This window comes from Montipora capricornis, chromosome 4, assembly GCF_036669925.1.
Source record: "Montipora capricornis isolate CH-2021 chromosome 4, ASM3666992v2, whole genome shotgun sequence".
NCBI classification, from domain to species: Eukaryota; Metazoa; Cnidaria; class Anthozoa; order Scleractinia; family Acroporidae; genus Montipora; species Montipora capricornis.
The window spans coordinates 24711145-24721144 of NC_090886.1; the positions used below are offsets into that span (position 1 = coordinate 24711145).

Consider the following 10000-nt stretch of genomic DNA (forward strand, 5'->3'; position numbering starts at 1 on the left):
GCGAAACGAAATGATACAGAAACAATCCGAAACATTCCTTAAAACAATCTTAGGCTTGATTAGGCGTAAACAAACCGTTTACCAATGCTAGCATTTGGTCTAAAAACCTTTTTTAAGGTCTAATTAGGTCTAAGGTTACAACATATACAAGTGGCAAAAATAATGGAGACACTTCACTTTCTTGGGGCGTTATTAATTTACCTATTAACTCTCACACTGTAACCCCCCACCCCCCTCCTTATCAGTGTTGCTAGGAAGACAAAAAAATTGTTGCAAACTTAAACAGTCAACATTGAAAGGGAGAGAGGGGAAGGGAAGTGGGAAAGGTTTTTAATTCTAGATACGGCAGGTATTGGAAGCTAAAAAAGGTGTTTTTTAAAGGACCACGCTCAACCAAGAGCCATTGCAGGCGAGCGCTTTCATCAGCGCCATTTTCTGTATTACAGAAAATACGATGTTGCGATAGGTGAACATTTATCTAGCTCCATCGGTCGTATCATCTGCTTTCGTTAGTTGTAATATTTGTAAATAGCTTTTTTAACATTTAATTCGCGGATTTGTATAGTTAGTTCTTCTTTATTATCGTGTGAAGTTCTGAATGAAGCCGTTGAAAAGAGGTCGCCCGCCGAGGCCAGAGGGCCGACATATTGTTTGGTACATTAAAGCTATGGAATGACAGGAAACAAGCCTCTGGATTCGCAAATAATTCAAGCAGCGAATTTGCTGAGGCCCTGCTTCATGGATTTATGCTCAGTTTTATGGATGAGAGCAGATGTCCTCAAAGAAAATGAGCTTGTTCGCAGGATTCGTCCGCCATGTATAGCCCGATTCCATGTAAGTGCTTATCAGTTTGTATTACCAATTGGCTATGCATTTAGGAAATTTTATCGGTGTAGGTGTGTTTTGATGAACACTTATGTATTCCTTTCACAGGTAAGCGGCCCTTGTTCGTTTCAACACCGAGAGGAACTAGCACTGTTGTAACCTGTTCCAAAGAGAAAGACTCTGTCAGTGAAAGGTACATGTACAAACGCTTTAATTATTATTATTATTATTATTATTTTTTTGTAATCCCATTACAGTTTCCAATATCTGAAACATGTCGGTTATTAGTGGCCCAGCTAGTCATATTTGTATTGTTGTATTTTAAAAGGTCTTTTGAAGTTGATATAACTGGAATTTGCTGGCACAACACACCACCTCTCTGGAAAGGGCAGTGTCTCTGAACCCTTCATTTGCTTCACTGAAGGGAAATCCTATGGAGGCTATGGAAGATCCAGAGGCAGAAAGTATCTTCAGCAGTGTGGAAGGCAGGTGGGTATATTTTCAGGCTTACTGTAAACATGTGTCAAGTAATACCTAAAAAATGAGGAAAAGTATTCCTTTGAAGTTAACAGGTTCGAAAACAGTTCACTGGAACTCCAGAGAACTCAGTGCACAAGTTTGAATTTAAGGGACCACATTTTCTTATCTTCAGAAGTCATGTATTTACATTTATAACATAGCTGCTAAATTCATGTAGCCAAATTCAGTTGCACAAGCATGCCTCATATTCCCATTGTGCATGCTGATGATGTTGGTGTTAAAGTGCCGGTGTTAAAATGTTATAAAACAATTGCCTCGTACCTGTATGTCAGATGTGCGTTCATCAAGCTAGACTTGCCCTGAGAAAATGGGGGATGAATCTGCTTTTAATATAAGTAAATATTCACTAGTATTGGCTGCTACAGTATGCTGCACTGATTGAAAATTTCCAGATGCCAGTGTTCGATCAAGGTCATGCGTTTGATGTTCAGCCAGTGAATCTGAACAATACAATCTGTTGTTGCAAACACCAAGCCCTCAATACACTTAGGGCTTAGGGGATTGAGTGAATTTAGAAATTTGAATTACAATTAGACTTTCAACAATGCATTCTTGGATGAGTACAACTTGGAAATTTACCTAATAGTATATTTATTTGTATCTGTGATGCAAGAGCAAAAGCATGAAAAAAAATCAGCTGAAAATTTCAATTTGGGGTCCATTTCCATCCTGTAGTTTTAGCATTTTCACTACTATAAAATCCTTTCGTTTCATGTTTGGTGAAAAATAACTGTCATTATTTTGGTTGGCAGGCTCCAAAAGTTAGAGGATGTGAAGTTGTTGGGGAATGGATAGAGCCAATCAGGAACCATTTCTGGCACTGTGCTGAGCAGTGTGATGAGGATGAACAGACTTTAAGGGTTGGTAAAATAATTCGATAAATGCTGCGATATAGTGGACAAATGTACAGTCATTAATTTTTGTATTACTGCAGTTAATATCATCTCCACATTTCCTGTTTCAAATTTGTTTGCTTGAAAAACAAAAAGTTTACTTGAAAACATGGTAGAAATATCACTATGTCACTATGCAATGTACAGTATCATACATGTATATCAGTATAATTAAATTCTTAGTACTGGTTTACATACTTGCCATGTGAGTGCCTAAGCAAGTAAATTAGTGTGGGAGTCTAAAGCAGGCTTTCAGCCAGAAACATGAAAATAATAGTAATACTAAAAAGAGTGGATGTACTTGGGATACAATTCCCAATAAAATAGAGCCCTGTACATGGATGTCATTTTGGCCTGTCACAGGACAGTAACCACTCAAACTGACCATTTTTTGAACTAGTATTCTTTACGTAGTATAGACTATTTTATGTCACACTGATCCCATCTGTTCTGGCTTATAATTGAGCCCACAACTAGTGATGTTTATTTTTTTCATATTACAGCTATGATGTTTTTATCAAACAAATTGTGCTGGCAGCACTTGACCACAATTTCCATCTGTTCCGCGATGACATGAAAGACTCGACTGGCCAAGTGCGGTACAAAAAACAGTACAGCAAAAGGTCGAGGAACTGGAAAGCAGAACCACTGAAGGAACCGAAATGCTACCCACACTGGCCACTGCTAGCTGCCAAGATCCTTGAAAGGAGGGCCAAAGACAAGCAATCAATAGTCAGACCCGCAACATTACCAGCAAGCCATCCAAAGCAACTAGCACCCACTATTGCAATGAAAGAGGCCCCCAGCACAAAGGATTTAATGGAGGCTAGACTTTCCCATTTTAGTTTTTAGTTTGGAAGTAATATTATATTGTATACTGCATCCAAAGAAATTCTGCATTGTGTAAATTAGCACTCCATTTGGTTTTGCTTTAGACTATTTTTATCACTTTTGTATCACTTTCTCAGATTGGTTTAGTCAGTGATAATAAATTATGATAATTACTTTGGTTTGGATTTTACAACCAGTTGAAAATCATGTAACTGCTGTGTTTATTACAAATGGAGCAGTTGTAAGGAGTGTTAAATTATACAAGCAGTAAAAGGCTAGTAACACACAGATAGTTTGTAGTTCCAGAAAATCTCCATGGGATGAGGGGGTCTCAAAGACCACATATTATTTTTTTTTTTTGGAACCCCAGAAGGGTGGGCAGAGGTCTCGGGACTTACATGAATCCATTCCATGTGGAGATATGAATATTTTCTGGCACGTCATAATAGTATCACGTAAAAATAAGTGAATGGTCTCTACACCATAGCAGAAACCCATAAGGGTTGAAACGTGTAACGCGCATTCACAGCTTCCGAATATTCAGTGCGAACTGATTGGTTGAATGTTTCAGTGCTAAGTACCATATTTGGAAACCCCTCGCTCTTGTTGTTCCAAATATGGTACTTAGCAAATTGAATATTCCGAAGCTTGTTTCCCAGCACACAAGGGCCGTTACACGTTTCAACCCTTATGGGTTTCTGACCATAGTCAATCATGATAAAATAATTGCCAGGAAGTATTTAATTGGTGTCATTTTCAATAATACGTAGTTTCGTCTTTATGTTAATAATAGGGAGCTTAAGCCCCGACGACGAATGAGACGACAACGACGAAATTATGACGTCATGTCTGTAAAAGACTGGGTAGTGGGTTTCGTTCTCCGCGTGAAAAATAAACACTTAAGCAAAAGCCCCAAGCGACGCCGGTCTTAAACGTCTCTTTCGAATATGTCGTCGTTTACTATGAATATGTCGTCGTCAAAATGATGGTGTGATTGATGATGAAGAATTCATATTACTGTATGAGCAATATTTTTCGAGAAACCCAGATTTTCCGTACCATGGTTACCCTGATTTTGACCTTGAAGAAGTCAATGAATCTGAGTGCTTGGCTGAATTCAGATTTAGAAAACGAGATATGGTGGCTCTTTCGGATGTCCTTCAAATTCCTGCCGTCACTGAATGAGAACAAAGGTAACTATTAAACAAGCAAAGTTGGAAGTGCCTTATTCAACCCCCTTTTTCAAAAGCTGAAGCAATGAAAATGGTTATTTATTTGTACTTGTGTCAAATATAAGCTTATCTTTATTAACAATTTGAAATTATTGTTGTTGTTGTTTAGATCTATTTGTGACGGTGTCGAGGGTCTCTGTATTCTTTTAAGGCGCTTGTCCTATCCATGTACATATGGAGATATAATACAAAGGTTTCCTAAACCAGTACTAATTCTCAGCATGGTAACAAACCAGCTGGTGCACCGCGTATACAGTCATCATGCCCACAGGGTTACACAATGGAACCACAACATTTTAAGTCCAGTTAAACTTCAGACGTACGTCGATGCAATTGTATCCAAAGGTTCTCCTTTAGCAAATTGCTTTGGATTCATTGATGGAATTGTTCGGCCTATAACACGTCCAGGAGCAAACCAGCGCACAGTTTACAATGGCCACAAAAGAGTGCATGCGTTAAAGTTTCAAAGCGCTGCACTACCTAATGGTCTAATTGGAAACCTTTATGGCCCAGTTGGTAAGGGAAAAAAATATTTACTTAATGGTTGTCTCTCTATACATCACCTATTTATGTCCGCTTCAGTCTGTTTAGGAAAAACTCGTTTATATAAATTCTTTGTCATTATTGTTATTATTATTATTATTATTATTATTATTATTTGAACTACTATTTGTAATACTATTTATCAATATTATTCTGTATAAATTGTACTATCAATAATTATTATATACTTTATTTAGATTAGTCAGTTTGTTATAATTTGTAATCAAAATTAATTAGAAATTTCTAAATTAATGTATTTTTTTATGATCCTCTTTCAAAACCTTTTTTATGTCTTTAGAGGGGAGGAGACATGACGCTGGTATGTTGGCTGATTCAAGGTTGCTGGACAACCTTGAGCACTTTGCATTTAATCCTGCAGGCCAGCCCCTCTGTCTCTACGGAGATCCTGCCTACCCATTAAGAATCCACCTGCAAGGTCCATTCAAGTTTGGTATTCTCACTCACCAGATGGAACAATATAATGCTGCAATGAGCGCCGTAAGAAGTTTTGTAGAGTGGCTGTTTGGCGATGTTGTAACCTCAAAATTTGAAGCTAATGCTTAGTAGTGTGGGGAAAATGTATGTTGTTTCTGTTCTTTTCAGGAATGCTCTCACCTGTCTGTATGGAAACCAGACATGTAAGTTTTTTGATCTCAGCCCACCAAGCCTTGAAGAGTACTTTTCTTAAATATTGTGATACTGTAGGATGAACTTGTACTCTGTATAAACCCTACATATGGACATATATGTACATGTGTCTTACATGATAGTTCCGAATAAACATTTTGTTCTCTTGTTGGTTTAAAATCATTATATTGTCTGGTCCTGGAGCAGTGGGGCTGTCAGATTTTTTACATCTAGGCGATCCTTATTTTTTTTCATCTTGCTGTAAAAAATCTGACAGCCCCACTGCTTGGTATTAAAAGAACAAAAAAAGTATGTGAGCCTTCTTGGCTTGCTTTCCCAACAATAGAGGATGAAGGGTAAGGAACAACATTCAAAGCACAAGAGTATTCTTGACTTCTTTTCAGTTGCTACAACTTTAAAAAGATAGACAATGCAATGAACATGTCCATTTTGCCATGAGTTCAACATCAATAAAAAAGTTCTGAAACTGAATAAGTTCACTAAAGTAATAAATGAACTTAACTGACCTGTACAAGAAATTGTTTCCCAAAAGAACTCATTTAACTTGGTTTTTCACTAAACTTGCCACAAGTATATACACTCTAGTCACACATCTGAAGTTGTTTGGTAGTTTAAAATGTATTCCCATGGCTATCCGATTTTGTATACAGTCATATAATCAGTAATCAGTAATATTCAATAACAGCAAATGCAAAAGACAAGACCTTTATCATAGTTCAATCTAAGTGTAATGGTTAATATCATATTAATAGCTTGCAACATTTCTGAAACCACTAATAGCCAATGCAGGCCGGGCTGTAAAATAGTTCCTGTTATTGAGGGCAAATTATGCTTTTTTTACTAGCTGACCAAAAAAAATATCCTCCCTGCAAGAAAAAAATAATAAAAATTAAAATTAAATAAAAAGTACCTAGAGAAAAGTACCTAGTATGAACTATGCTTGAGCGCGCCTATCGACTGTCATCCTCTTGGGAGTTTTTTACTGAAGAATGCACTCGACTTGAAAACGTTTTTTCCAATCTTCATGACTGTTTAATTTATGAAATGCTATACATTAGGGAATTGTCACCCTCTCTAAATGTCCAAAGTGACTTAATCAAGGCAAAGGTATTTGTATAACATTCTTTACAACACCTAGTATGCAAATTTTGCTTTCCATCTATTTAAACTCTAGCACTTGTATTTATTTATCACTTGATAATGTAGTTACGATGACTTCGAAACGTCGTGAAAATAAAAATCTAGTCAGTTTCATTTGTTTTTCTTTCTTAGTTAAGTTTTTCTAAGCAACTACCTAGAGAAAATACTGCTGAAGACAATTCATTTGAATGGTGAATTCATTTGCAGATGCTAAAGGTTAAGGAAGTGATGGAGGGAGTTGAGAATCCAGCCTCATTGTACACTCTACTAACCCCAACCCCCCTCTGCCCAAAAAGAATGCATAAGACTATTATTTTCCAAATGTCCCTGGATGTACAGCACATTTAGATATAGTGTATTGTGGGATTACAAAATAGTCAAGCATCTCATTTTGTAGCCTTCAAAACAGGTGTCGAAATGAAATTGGGAGGGCAAGGAAAAGGAAGAGCAGATAGGGAGAGGAAAGGTACACCTGCCATAAGAACGACCTTCTGTTCATTTGTGCAGTCGAAAAATTTTGATTTGCTGATACCCATTTTTATTATTTTCACACCAGTCATGGTTATACCAAGGTCAGATTTCCAACACCCCCACCCAGCGCTGTTTATAAAACATTGTATAAGCCTATAGGGCATGTCATTGGGCTTTTGCAGTATTCATCGATTTTTGGTATACAAAAATTCCTTGGTTACATAACCAAGAGGTGTGTAAAACCTTGTTCTTATTGGTGAAAGTGTTGACAGTTAATTGACCAGGCAATGTGATTAGACCACAAAACATTTGTTGGGCACAATGCAAAAATGGATTCTTGTACCAGGTGTGCCTCCCCCTTTTCTCTTATATACCCCCCTGCCCCACCCTGCCCTCCCCTTTTTGTGCCTGCCAGGCTTTACAATTCAAACAACATATTCACAAACTATAAAAACTCAACATCTTTTGATGGTGCCATTAACAGGTGTTCCACTGGCACATTTATTCCTTTTTCTTATTCTCCATTAAAGCCATCAAGATTTTGTTCTGCTGTTGCTGCTGTGTAATAAGCATTGCTTGCAAGCTTTGTTGTTGCTCCTGCATTTGACTCATGAAAAGCACATAAACATAAACATTGTATAAGCCTATAGGGCTTGTCATTGGGATTTTGCAGTATTCATCGATTTTTGGTATACAAAAATTCCTTGGTTACATAACCAAGAGGTGTGTAAAACCTTGTTCTTATTGGTGAAAGTGTTGACAGTTAATTGACCGAGCAATGTGATTAGACCACAAAACATTTGTTGGGCACGATGCAAAAATGGGTTCTTGTACCAGGTGTGCTTCCCCTTTTCTCTTATATACCCCCTGCCCCACCCTGCTCTCCCCTTTTTGTGCCTGCCAGGCTTTTCAATTCAAACAACATATTCACAAACTATAAAAACTCAACATCTTTTAATGGTGCCATTAACAGGTGTTCCACTGGAACATTTATTCCTTTTTCTTATTCTCCATCAAAGCCATCAAGATTTTGTTCTGCAGTTGCTGCTGTGTAATAAGCATTGCTTGCAAGCTTTGTTGTTGCTCCTGCATTTGACTCATTAAATCACGCATCATACAGTCTTTTATCTGAGCAGCTTTAGCTATTACATCTGCACAAAGTTCCAATTCCCTTTTCCTCAGATCCCGTACCTTTACTTACAAATCATTATCTTTAGATGATTTTTCCTTCACATAATCAATTGTATCACTTGTGCTTCTTCTTACCTTCTTCTTTCATTGCCACTATCCGATTCATCATTCTCCCTTTTTTAGTATCAGCCATTCTTTCCATTGCTTGTTTGCTCACTTCTTCTGCTGTTGCCTTTTCCTTTCCTGCGTTTCTATTTTTGTCAAGATCCTGCGACTCAATTTTAGCTTTACCATCCTTTTCTCTCTCTAAAATTTCTTCCAGCAAACTATCCAGTTCTGATATTTCCACATGAATTCCTCACGCTTTCTCCTCGTCCCTTAATTTTTGGGCTTGCTTTGCAGTCAAGAGAGTACCTGTCACGGACAGCTCTGGCGGATACTCTAAACTTTGGCTGGTCAATGGCATTCAGCCGCTGGGCAATAGCGTCCCAAACCTTTCCCCTTTCTGGGCTCCTCGGTTTGAAATTAAACGGTTCCGAGACAAGAACTTCACGACACATGATGACATCGTGTTCCTTTGACCACGGAAAATACTTGTTTCTGTTCCATGATAGAAAAATAGAACTTTAGGGCCAAATTTTAAGCAACCTTAAGCAACAATTTACTTCACTAATAGCTAATGTAAGTTATTGGAAAAGTACCGAGTAATGGCATCTACAAAGCCCTGATACTTACCCTTTCTTCGTACTGTCTTGAGAAGAAGCCATGTTTGATTTCCTGAAAAAAAAAAAAAAACTCGTCAGGGGCGCATTCACAGAATAAGTTATAAACAACAAAATCCGATAAAAACAGGCTTCATCAACCAATAAAGAATCAATAATTCATGCAAAATAAAGCCAGGGTATACACCGAGTTTTCGCGAGTTTAAACAGGTTAACTTACTTACGTATACTTAGTCGTCGACGTATGCACAACAGGGAGCTCAAGATCTACGACGTCGACGTCGACGAAAAACGCCAGAAAACAATGATATCATTGGTAAAAGAGCATAAATAATCGGCTGCACGTGCAGCACGGATTTTAGCTCATATTTTTGCGGTTCTCTGCGTGGACGACTACGTGAAATCACTAAATTTTAGGTTTTGACGACAACGCGAGCATGCAACAGAGAATCTTTCATTCTCTATTTTCACTCTGAAACCGCGCGTACCAATTTATTTGTAGGATACTTCGCCCACATTGTACGACGTGAACGAGATGGAATAATCGCTAAAGACTTTTACTAGAGCAAAGTTCTATTTGTAGGTGACGTTTTCGTCGACGTCGCCGTCGTAGATCTTAAGCTCCCTATTGACGCCTTGACTGAGACTGACATGCGCAATTCATTTCAAGCATCACGATTTTACTTCCGGCGGTCGTCGTCCTGTCATTCGTCGTCGGTGCTTAAGCTCCCTAATAATACAGCTTGATCAATGCAACCGGAAACAAAAGAACACGTAGTTTGCTTATCGTTTGGACACTGAGTGAAATGTGGCATGTACTGACACACATAGGTAATGTAATGATGTACATACGGACCTATACGCAGTAATGCACTGGAAATGGGATTTTTAATTTTTTTCGGATCGCCTGATTGTGGACGAACCAGCCCAGCTGGGGATAAAGAGCTGGAAAAAGTCTGGGCTCTAGATTTTTTGTACGAAGATTTGTTGTTGTTGTTTTTTTAATACACAGTAATAATAAACA

The 10000-nt window shown here is 37.9% G+C and overlaps 1 protein-coding gene across 2 annotated transcripts in view; it reads left to right on the top strand.

The window, feature by feature from the left end:
- LOC138045811 (uncharacterized) overlaps positions 1–10000 on the top strand; it is a 46729-nt gene that overhangs the window by 1412 nt on the left and 35317 nt on the right. Inside the window, exons 2-5 of one of the 2 annotated variants that reach the window (XR_011131664.1) lie at positions 934–1018; positions 1154–1314; positions 2118–2225; positions 2762–3794. The exons of the other annotated variant lie outside the window; for it this stretch is intronic. The gene's annotated coding sequence lies outside the window, so the exon portion shown is untranslated. Of the gene's footprint in view, positions 1–933; positions 1019–1153; positions 1315–2117; positions 2226–2761; positions 3795–10000 lie in introns of those variants that run through there. 2 annotated transcript variants of the gene reach the window in all.